Here is a 12450-nt window from a genome sequence, read left to right as displayed (position 1 = left end):
GACCAGCCTGTCCAACATGGCAAAACTTCATCTCGACTAAAAATACAAAAATTGGCCAGGCGGGGTGGTGCATGCCTTTAGTCCCATCTATTCAGGAGGCTGAGGTAGGAGAATCACTAGAACCCAGGAAGTGGAGGTTGCAGTGAGCCGAGATCACGCCACTGCACTCCAGCCTGGGTGACAGAGTGACACTCCATCTCAAAAATAAACAAAATTAAAAAAAAAAAATAGCCAGGCATTTGTGGCACACAGCTATAGTCTCAGCTACTCCAGAGGCTGAGGTGGGAGAATCACCTGAGCCCAAGAAATTGAGGCTACAGTGAGCCATTATTCTACCACTGCCCCTCTCTCAAAGAATAATAATTATAATAATAAATTGTACTTGAATAGTTCTTTAGAGTTTATTGTTTTCATGTAACTTATTCCAGCTACTTTAACAAGCGGTGGAGGCCGGGCATAGTGGCTCACGCTTGTAATCCCAGCACTTTGGGAGGCTGAGGCGGGTGGATCACGAGGTCAAGAGATCAAGACCATCCTGGTCAACAAGGTGAAACCCCGTCTCTACTAAAAAAATTACAAACAATTAGCTGGGCATGGTGGCGTGTGCCTGTAATCCCAGCTACTCAGGAGGCTGAGGCAGGAGAATTGCCTGAACCCAGGAGGCGGAGGTTGCGGTGAGCCGAGATCGCGCCATTGCATCCTAGCCTGGGTAACAGGAAAAAAAAAAGAAAAAAAAAAAACAAAAACAAGTGGTGGAGTAGGTAGTGCTATGTGAACAAAGGGATGTCTCTGTCCTTTGAGAGATTCCAAATCAAAGGCACACAGCTAGTGAGAGGTAGACTAGGACTGCCTCTAGGGCCAGTACACTTATGTCTCCACCAGGCTGCCTCAGCAAACTTGCTCTCAGGACAATTACATCATCTCCTACTCCAAGGAAGCTTCATATATATATGTATGTATTATTGCACTTTAGGTTCTGGGGTATATGTGTAGAACATGCAGGATTGTTGCATAGGCACATACATGGCAATGTGGTTTGCTACCTCCATCCCCCATCACATATATCTGGCATTTCTCCCCATGTTATCCCTCCCCAACCTCCCTAACCCAGCTGTTCCATCCCTCTTCCTCCCCAACAGACCCCAGTGTATGATGCTTCCCTCCCTGTGTCCATGTGTTCTCATTGTTCAACACCCGCCTATGAGTGAGAACATGTGGTGTTTGATTTTCTGTTCTTGTGTCAGTTTGCTGAGAATGATGGTTTCAAGATTCATCCATATCCCTACAAAGGACACAAACTCATCATTTTTTATGGCTGCATAGCATTCCGTGGTGTATATGTGCCACATTTTCCCTGTCCAGTCTATCATCAATGGGCATTTGGGTTGGTTCCAGGACTTTGATATTGTAAACAGTGCTGCAATGAACATACATGTGCATGTGTCCTTATAGTAGAACGATTTATAATCCTTTGGATATATACCCAGTAATGGGATTGCTGGGTCAAATGGAATTTCTATTTCTAGGTCTTTGGAATGGCCACACTGTCTTCAACAATAGTTGAGCTAATTTACACTCCCACCAACAGTGTAAAAGTGTTCCTATTTCTCCACATCCTCTCCAGCATCTGTTGTCTCCAGATTTTTTAATGATCACCATTATAACTGGCGTGAGATGGTATCTCAATGTAGTTTTGATTTGCATTTTTCTAATGACCAGTGATGATGAGCATTTTTCCTGTTTGTTGGCATCATATGTCTTCTTTTGAAAAGTGTCTGTTCATATCCTTTGCCCACTTTTGAATGGGTTGTTTTCTTGTAAATCTATTTTAGTTCTTTGTAGATTCTGGATATTAACCCTTTGTCAGATGGGTAGATTGCAAAAATTTTTTCCCATTTTTTTCAGTTGCCAGTTCACGCTAACGATGTTTCTTTTGCTGTGCAGAAGCTCTGGAGTTTAATTAGATCCCATTTGTCTATTTTGGCTTCTGTTGCCAATGCTTTTGGTGTTTTGGTCATGAAGTCCTTGCCTACGCCTATGTCCTGAATGGTTTTGCTAGGTTTTCTTGTAGGGTTTTTATGGTGTTAGGTCTTATGTTTAAGTGCTTAATCCATATGGAGTTAATTTTAGTGTAAGGTGTCAGGAAGGGGTCCAGTTTCTGCTTTCTGCACATGGCTAGCCAGTTTTCCCAATACCATTTATTAAACAGGGAATCTTTTCCCCATTGCTTGTTTTTCTCAGGTTTGTCAAAGACCAGATGATTGTAGATGTGTGGCATTGCTTCCAAGGCCTCTGTTCTGTTCCATTGGTCTATATCTCTGTTTTGGTACCAGTACCATGCTGTTTTGATTTCTGTAGCCTTATAGTATAGTTTGATGCTAGGTAGCATGATGCCTCCAGCTTTGTTCTTTTTGCTTAGCATTGTCTTGGCTATGCAGGCTCTCTTTTGGTTCCATATGAAGTTTAAGTTGGTTATTTCCAGTTCTGTGAAGAGGGTCATAGGTAGCTTGACAGGAATAGCAATGAATCTATTAATTACTTTGAGCAGTATGGCCAGTTTCACAATATTGATTCTTCCTAACCAGGAGCTTATTTCACATTTACAGCACTATTCAGTCAAGTGAATGGTGACTATTACTCAGAAACTTACTAGTGCTCATTAAGGAGCCTTGTTATTACAAAAGTTCACCATTTTTGTTCCACAACTAAGATTTTAAAGTTTCAGAAGGCAATTTGGGGCTATTGCCTCCATTTTTGTCCATTTTGGTAGTTTACCTGGGTGAGTAGTTTAAACCTGGAGGCCGTTGCAATTCTCCCATCTGTCTGCTCAGCTACCTTCACATTGTATTTTTTAATAGCAAGATCCTACTCTATGACTTGATTTCTCTCAATAAAGAAAATATTACCCCCATATCTGTTCACAAAGTAATGTGTGCTCTGGCTCACTCACTCATTTACCAACCTTATGCCAAATTCCTCAAATGTCAAAAGACACAGCAAGTTTTTAATCAAAGTTTTAATCACAGTTACATCTCTGTGAAATATCATAAATCACATTGTATAATTTTTCATAATTTTTTTAAGTTTCAGAGGTAGAAAAATGCCATGTAACATTCCCTCATGGATTAAAATATATTAATGTCAATATTTTACAAAAGAAACACTCTGACACCTTAATTAGGGTATTTAAGTACTGCTTATTTGTTCATTGAAGATTGATTTTTCCTCACGCTGGCTCTTACTGCGTTTGGGTATATTTTACACAAACAAAAACAACTGACTCACAACATGAGCTGTGATGATATTCATATAATATTTAAAATAACTTTTCAAAATATGAAAACAGTTTATTTCTGTTTAACTTTTTAAAATTACATACTCCTCCTAAAATATTTTTTAAGATGCAGAAAATAAACATCACACATCATACTGAAAGATAATCACAATTAATATTTTTAAATCTTGCTTCTAGATATTTCAGATATATAGAAATCATTTTCAATATTATTTTATAACTTTGTTTTCATTCACAAGGATTTGTACTTACTTTCCCATATTAAGGAACATAGATATGTAGTAGCCTTTTTTCTTTCATTAAAAAAAGTTTATAGCTTTTGATTTATTTTCTAATTATATCTTCATTCAAAGCATTCTATCATCATTGGGCAATACAGGTTTCATTTTTGGTTAGTTTTAGTTTTACCTTGGTTATTAATTCTTGGTCCCATCTACTCTTCCTATAAACACACTACTTTTAATATATTTGCCATATATCCTTGGATATATATTACAATGTATCCTTACAATGATTTCATATGATGTTAGCTTGTAGGCAGGTATGTGTTAATTTATTGCATTAGCAAAGAGCAGTGTACACCACCACAAGGTACTAACAAGTTGGATGAAGCAAGCCACACAGGAATACATTATTATTCATAATTCCCATTCGCCATTTTTTTTTTTTACCCATTTTGACTGCAGACACTGTCTTGAACATGTTTTGCATGGTTTTATCCCACCATTGTGCAAAAGAAGCAAACACAAGATAAAGAGTCAGAGGAATTTTTCTCTGGCACTTTCACGTTTTGTTCAAAACCTGAATACGTTGTTTCTCCATCAGCAATTTATGAAGATGTTTCTCTGTCCTTGTCTCTTTAACTCATCCTCTCCTCTTCTTCAAAACTCTTTCCATCAAACAATGTTTTTCTTATTTCACTGTAAGAATCTATATTTTATAATAGGTTTTTAGAATATGTATTAATTATAAATTTAACATTTTTTAAGTTCTGCCATGTTTTTTATTAGAATTATTATTTTCTATGTTAGAATTCTTTATATAATATTGTAAAGCTTTGGAGTGAGCTGTATGAATCATTTCTCCCATGAGCCCTGTAATTGTTATGAGTTTTCAGTTGTATTGTTTATTTCAGGAGCTCATATATTGTGTTTCCACATGAATGGGGCTCTATTTTACCACCAATCTATATTTGTGCACATGTAACTTATTGATTTGTGGTATCTATAGGAGTGAAATGACTGGATAATAGTTTATATGAATATTTAATTTAACTATTCACTAAAAGATTTCTTTTCAGAATGGATATAACGGTTCATATTTCCACCAGTATTTCCCCCATATGATGGTTTTACCAGCTAAATAACAGTCCATGTTATGGAAGGAGGTACCATACTTTTTTTCACCATCCATCTATTTTGGGGCCTTTGTGTTATTTCTACTTTTTGACATTTTACATTAAAACTCATAGATATACATCTGACATGGTTTGCCTCTCTTCCTACCCAAATCTCATCTTGAATTCCCACATACTGTGGACAGGACCCAGTGGGAGGTGATTGAATCATGGGGGAGGGTCTTTCCCATACTGTTCTCATGACAGTGAATAAGTCTCATGAGATCTGATAGTTTTAAAAACAGGAGTTTCCTGCACAGGCTCTCTTCTCTTGCGTGCCACCATGTGAGATGTGACTTTCACCTTCTGCCATAACTGTGAGGTCTCCCCAGCCATGTGGAACTGTTAAGTCCAATAAACCTCTTTTCTTTGTAAATTGCCCAGTCTTCGGTATGTCTTTCTCAGGAGCATGAAAACTAATACTACATCCTTCTATATTTAAATCTTTGTCCAGTATTTTGACTATTTTTAAAAGAAAATTTTCTAAAAATGTAGAAATAGTGGATGAGAAAATAACAAATGTATAATGTTTTTGATGCATATTGCCAAATTGCTTTCCAGAAAGCTTCTGCCAATTGCTCATTAGAAATTTTTCATATGTTCATTCACAAAATATTTATTAAATACCCATCATTTTCTAGGTACCTTTTTGGGCCATTAGAGATGCAACAAAGAGTGAATCACCATATTCTTTGGGGGAGTTTCGTGGAGGTGGGAAGCTAGAGAGGGACAGAATCTCAGCTGGGAATTAGCTTCAGGGCCAAGCAGCACTGACGTGGGCTGGTGGGAACATTTTTAGGAAGATATACGCCGAGCATTGAATTCTCTGCTCGCATTCGTCACAGTAGCACTCTCTGTCTACCTTCAGTAGTCTTTTACACATGCAAATGTTAACTTGTACTTTTAAAAAAACTGAGAAATCAAGTTTCATTCTACTTCAAGATTGACATAGTTTAACAGAAGGACAAATGAAGAGGTATAGAAAAATGGACCCTAAAACTAAGCTACTTCAGTGGGCACACAAGGTCAGACATGGAGACAATGAAAACACTTCAAAGAAATCTCTGGAACGTGATTGCTGCGAGGTATGGAATGGAAGTTCAGAACACCCTTACTTGCATATTACGGGACGGGGGATTACCTTAGCCGGTATCTGGGCGATATTTGCACACTCCATGACTCCCTAAGACCCAGGTCCTAGGGAGCGCATCATCTACCCTATCCAAATGGAATGTCTTGTCCATCCTATCTAAAACTGACCATACCTGCAGAAACCAGTTCTGGCTGCAACTAGGATATCAGATGAGAAAGCCTCTGCTCACAAGTTCCTTCCTACAATACTGCATTCTGAATAACCTACTGCTTCTGATAAAGCACAATCTCACTTCATATCAATCACATCTTTCCACCACTCCATACCTGCATTTATATTTCTAGGAACTGAAAAGGAAAAGGTTATGCTATAAAATCTCCTGTGAAATAGGACCCATTCTTGTTGATGGGCTTAGCGATCTTACATAAACTGAGTGATTGCTCTGAGAAAATATGCAGCATGTAAACCTACCAGCAATGTTATCCATTTGTTCCTCCCTAATAGATCAAGGGCAGAATGTCAGTAGTCCATGTTTGGGAGTCACAAAAATTATAGATTAGGAAGATCACTCAGTGTAGGAGCCTTATCAGGAGATGCAGATTGTTACCAGCAGCAAGGAAGTGACTGTTACACTTGCAAATGAGGGGTTGTATCATATTATATGCTTCACTGGGTCACTGTAAACACTTCTGGGGTGTCTTTGACTAAGGCACATCTTTGCCTCTGCATCCTTTTGAAAATATTTATAAGGTAGAAAAGTAGAAATCAGCTTAGACACTAATATCAATCTTGACTGTCTTCCAAGACCAAAGTTGATTTATTTTTCTGGGAGAGGACCATGGAAAGAAACTGATACTGCTATTAGGTCACCTACCCCAGCCACTGGGGACAGCTCATTGAAACACACTTATTTGTTTTTCATCTTATCTTAGTAGACTTTGTAAAGAATAAAGTTTCCACAACCTCCTAAGGAGAATTCATGTAAATATATATAAGGAAATTTCTTTGGTAGCCTAACTCCCTCTTATTAATTGTCATAAAAACGAGTTTTATTCTCTGCGAAACTCTGTAATCTCCAAGTCTATGGATTTCCCTTCTTTCAGACATTAAATTCCTTCTAAGAAAAATGAAGCAAAAAATATACAGCAAATTAATTTTTCTGGTACCAAGATGCCTATCACTAGGTCTGGAGGATGTATAATACTTAAAATAGAAAATATTACTCTTTCTTTCCTTCATTAATTACCCTCTTTGATATGAAATGAAAAAAGAGAATTTTTTCCTTCCAAAAGTTATGATTTTTCTGTTTGATAAAAATATTCTAGAAGCCAGACTTTCAAATTTCTTAATATTTTTAATAATTTCAATCTAAAATCCCTATCCATCTCTATCTACACCACATCCTTAATCCTAGATACTGGAAAGACCCAGAAGGAATAGAGAATAATGAACTGTTTCTATCAAGTAGCACCAACTTACAAAGACTTAATAACTTTGATAGTTTAAGATAAGGGTGTCTGGGGCTTAAGGAAAGAGAGCAATTTATTCATTCAACAAACATCTGTGAAGGGCTCATTATATGTCAGGCACTGCACTGGGTGCCAGAGATAGAAAAGTAAACAAGACATATTTAAACCATAAAATAATATGTGCTCCAATGGTGTCAACAGTTGCCGTGTATACAGCGCTTGGCACAAAGGAGGGAGGTTTCAATTTTAGGGGGGGTTTGAGAATCAGGAAAGTCTACTTGAAAGTTTCCCAAATTGAGATGGAAAGATAGGTAAATCTTTGTGAGGGACACAAGACAAAGAAAGGAAAAGTGGAAAAGGAAAAAACAAAGCTCTCATCCTTTAGGGACCACAGCACACAAGAGAGTAGCTAAATAAATGTTCACTGAACAGTTATCTAAACATCACACACAAGTTCTTACACATCAATATTCTCTACATTCAGAATTTAAGTTTGAACTCTTAATTCAACAAGAGTGCTTTTTGTTGTTGTTTTTAAGGACCATAAAAAAGTAAATACTTAATGACTGCTTTTTGGTAAAGAGAAGGGTTATATTTTGATTTTTTCAAATTGCAAGACTCTGACCTCCTTCCTCACTGCTGATTAGATAATGGGGAAAACACTGAGGCACTTTCTGTCCAAGGCAAAAAACAGCCACTGTTGCCCATCGTCTGGGCTGAGATTCCTTGGTAAGTCTGGTAAACTGTATTGTTCTTTATTTCTTTAACTTAACAGGAATGAAGAACATGCGTGCTCTTTTCCTGATGGAAACTGTGCCTCTTAACTTCACTCTAACTCCAACTGCATTTCAACAGAGAAAAAGAAAAAACACCATTAAACAGGAGCAATTTTCTTCCATGAGAATAATCAGAGCCTTCTACCCTTTCACTTCCCAAAACAATCAGCCAAAGTAAAAAAAAAAAAAAAAAAAAAAAGTGTCTCCATATTTAGCCTAGGTTCTGAGGAGAGTTCTCTGACTGATGGAGTATTTGGGCTTTTGCAATGCTGTAACATAGAAAGGGAACCACAAAGGTGGTAAACAGGAAAAGGAGAAGAATTAGCCAACATTGTTAAGTCGTTTTGTATGACCAAACGGTCAGAGAAGGCTGGGAAAATGAAGAGGAGAGAAAAGCCACAGAAAGGGAATGGGAACAGATAACAGAGAATGCAGGAGGTAAGAATCTGCAGGACACGATGGAAGTAGCCAGGTCTCAGAAGGGAAGTTTAAGAAATGTTGCTGCCCCCTATGTATTGAGAGCCCCTTCACAGCTCTCATGAAACACTAGTAAAAAGTTTGAATCGTTTTAAATGTACTCTGATTTTTCAGAATTCTATTTCTTTTATCATTCCTGTGCTCCAAGATTGGACCCTATAGCTCCAAGTTTCCTCAAATTTTATGCTTCTTAACGTGGACAGCAATAATATTAATCCTGCTCTGCCCAACACAGCAGCCACCAACCATGTGGCTAGTACTCGAAGTGTGGCTAGTCTGAGTGGAGATGATCTGCAAGGATGGCATAGACGCAGGATTTTGAAGACAGTAACAAAAAAGAAAGGAAGCAAAGTATTATGTTAATAATTTGTATATGAAGTACATGTTGAAATGATAAGATGTTGGCTATGTTAGGTTAAATAAATTATTAATATTAATGTCATCTGTTTATTTTTTTTAGCATGGCTACTAAAAAAAGGTCAAGTTACATATGTGGTTTGCACTTGTGGCTTGAATTATATTTCTATTAGATAGTGGTATGCTAATTTATAATGTAAACAAGCCATAAACAATGACTGTACATCCTGTATGAGAAGGACATTATATTAGTCAGGGTTCTCTAGAGGGACGAACTAATAGGAGATATATACATATATGTACATATATATATATATATATGATGTTATATTATATATAGGATATATAATATATATTTCTAAATAATGTATTCTACATGTATATATAATATTATGTATAGGAATATATATATGTGTATATATACATGAAGGGGAGTTTATTCGAAGAATTGACTCACAGAAACACAAGGTGAAGTCCCACAATAGGCTGCCTGCAAGCTGAGGAGCAAGGAAGCCAGTCTGAGTTCCAAACCTCAAAGCAGGGAAGTCGATAGCTCAGCCTTCAGTCTGTGGCTGAAGGCCTGAGAGCCCCTGGCAAATCACTGGTGTAAGTCTAAGAGTCCATACGCTGAAGAACTCAGAGTCCAATGTTCGAGGGCAGGAAGCATCCAACATGGGAGAAAGAGGTCGGCTGGGAGGTTAAGCCAGTCTAGTCTTTCCACACTCTTTTGCCTGCTTGTATTCTGGCCATACTAGTAGCTGATTAGATCGTGCCCACCCAGATTGAATGTGGGTCTTCCTTTCCCAGCTCAGTGACACAAATGTTAATCTCCTTTGGCAACACCCTCACAGACACACCCAGGATCAATACTTTGCATCCTTCAATCCAATCAAGTTGACACTTAATATTAACCATCACAGACTTTATATGAGATTTTCTATAGGATATGAAGCATTATAACATAGCACTGAAGTTCATGAGCTCTGGAGTGCATACTCCTGTGTTTACTCCTGTCCCCAGTATACATGAATATGCAATCTTGGGTAAAACATTTAATGTCTTTGGGCTTCTTTTTTGCAATCTCAAAAGTAGAATTGCTAATAATACCTTCTTCACAGGGTGGTTAACATAGACAAAACATTTAGAAGTGTTTTACATGCCTGGCACATAATAAGAATTCAATATATATTAGCTCTTATTATTAGTACTATTGAGGAGGGAAGGCTACTAAAATGTGTTGAGTGCTCTTCTAGATTGTATTTTATTTACGTCTTTATAGTTTCATGAGGGCAGGGACTATTTCTGTTTTGTTCTCTTCTTTATATGCAATAGATAATACAATGTGTGGAAGGAACATATTTATTAAATGTTGAATAAATGAGTAATTAGGAAATAATTAATGGAAAGCACAATTAAATCCATTTTAGAGAAGGGATAATTGAGGTTTATGAAATTTCAGAGGTTAAAAAGGTTGAACGAAGTCAAACGCAATTCATAAATGTTAGAATTAACATTTAAATCCAAATGTATGTGAATATACACAATCTGTGAACTCAAGGAGCATTCTGTCTAGAGACATAAAATGTATTTTAAATAAATAAAAACAATATTAATACTACTAGCCCATAAAGGATGTTATTTAATTAACCTGATCAATGCTTACTAGGGAGGCTGAGTATAGAAACATTTCACGTCTAGCAGGGGTGGGCAGGAAAAGCTCGGAAAAGATAGGATGGAAGCTGGACCCCTTGTGAAGGCTTGAGCTTGATTTGGTGGGTGCTTGGTTTGAAGGAAGAGAACACTCTTTGAAAATAAAACAGACTGAACACAAATGTGGAGGTTGGAATCCCTAAGACAGGATCTGAAGTTCTGGAATGGCTCTTTTCCTGGAGAAGAGAGTACATGTAAATGTATTAATAAGATTTACGCAGAAGCAGACTTGGGGTTAGATCTTAGACTTTGAATGAAGGCCAGCCAAAGGAGTTAGAAGTGTATCAAGCAAAGAATGGGATATTACTGTTTTCTTCTTTTGAGTTAGTCAAGACATAATAGTAGCAATACACAGGAAGAAGTAGAAGAAAAGGAATATTGGAGGTGGGGAAATAGTCTAAAAGACGATTGAAAAATCCAGCCATGAGGTAGTAAAGATAAGCATTAGAGATTCCAAAATAGGAATGGGAAGAAATTGAGCAATTTAGGAGATGTGAGGACAGTGTTCCAGCTTCAAGGATTTAATCTGAATGATTAGTCACTAAACGGAAAATCTGTGACCCAATTAAGTATCAAAACGCGTGCTGTAAGTAGAATGGCGTTTCAATGCTGTTCATCTGTCTGGGATTTTTTAAGTACTTATTCGTTATTTCTCTTATCTTGCACGTAGCACACAGCTGGTTTGTCACAAGGTAGCCATATAACTAAAAATGCCTAAAAAATTGAATTCCTGCTTTTTATTCCTATGCTTTAGCACAGGCTTTTCTGTTATTTTATATAATTGTTTTTATTACTGGAGTTAATTTAGGAACTCCTGTGGTGGCTAAGAGCATTCATTCACAATTCCTTTCTTCTCTCTCCTTCCTGTCTTTGTTTCCTGTGTGAAGAATATACCATCTCTCCTCTTCCAGCCCAGAAATCTCTACCCTGACATCTAACATTTAATCTGTGTTTTAAAAGATGACCAGTTGCTACTAAAATTGCTCACAAATAAGAATTTTTTAAAATTAGACTTTAATTTCTGGGGTACATGTGCAGAACATGCAGGTTTGTTACATAGGTATACATGTGCCATGGTGGTTTGCTGCACCCATCAATTAAAATAATTCACATTTTAGGTCTCAACTTAGCAAATATTTTGTGAAGCCTGCTTGAACTTTCCGAAGCTGGTTTTTTATCTGATTTTCCAGTTAATATTTTTTAGAATTTAATACTATAAATTGTTTATTTTTGATAACTTATAGTATTGTTTTTGTCTGTTCTAGCTGCTGTAACAAAAGACCTGAAACTGGGTAGTTTATAAAGAACAGAAACTACTGGCTCACAGTTCTGAAGGCTGGGAAATCCAGGACTGAGGGGCTGGGCCAGCATCCGTCAAGGAGCTTCCTGCTGAGTCTTCCTTTAGAGAAAGGCAGAAGAGCCAGAGAGGGCAAGAATGAGTGAATTCATTCCCACAATAATGGCATTAATTCATTCATTAGAATGAAACCTTTATGATCTAAACACCTCTTAAAGGCCCCACCTCCCAATACTGTAAAAATGGCAATTAAATTTCAAAATTAGTTTTGAAAGGGACATTCAAACCATAGCACTCTCTCTCATTGGTCTGCAACATTTTGAGGATAATGACCATGACTTAATTATCTTTTTAGACCCAGTATCTAGAACAATATTTAGTACTTTTAGCAAACTAAAATATAAATACAGAAATATATTTTTATATTTATATATTCGCTTAATAAACATAAACAATAAGTGGCTAAAATTGAGATTTCTTTTTCAATACTGTTTTTGCTATACTAGGTCCACATATATATTCCAAAATTTCCACATAATTTTAGAAGTATTTTGTTTTAATTTCTGTCAAAAATTTTTAA

The sequence above is a fragment of the Aotus nancymaae genome, unplaced genomic scaffold (genome assembly GCF_030222135.1).
Source record: "Aotus nancymaae isolate 86718 unplaced genomic scaffold, 86718_ANA_hifiasm-v0.15.2.pri h1tg000033l, whole genome shotgun sequence".
NCBI lineage: Eukaryota > Metazoa > Chordata > Mammalia > Primates > Aotidae > Aotus > Aotus nancymaae.
This window is presented reverse-complemented; position numbering follows the sequence as displayed.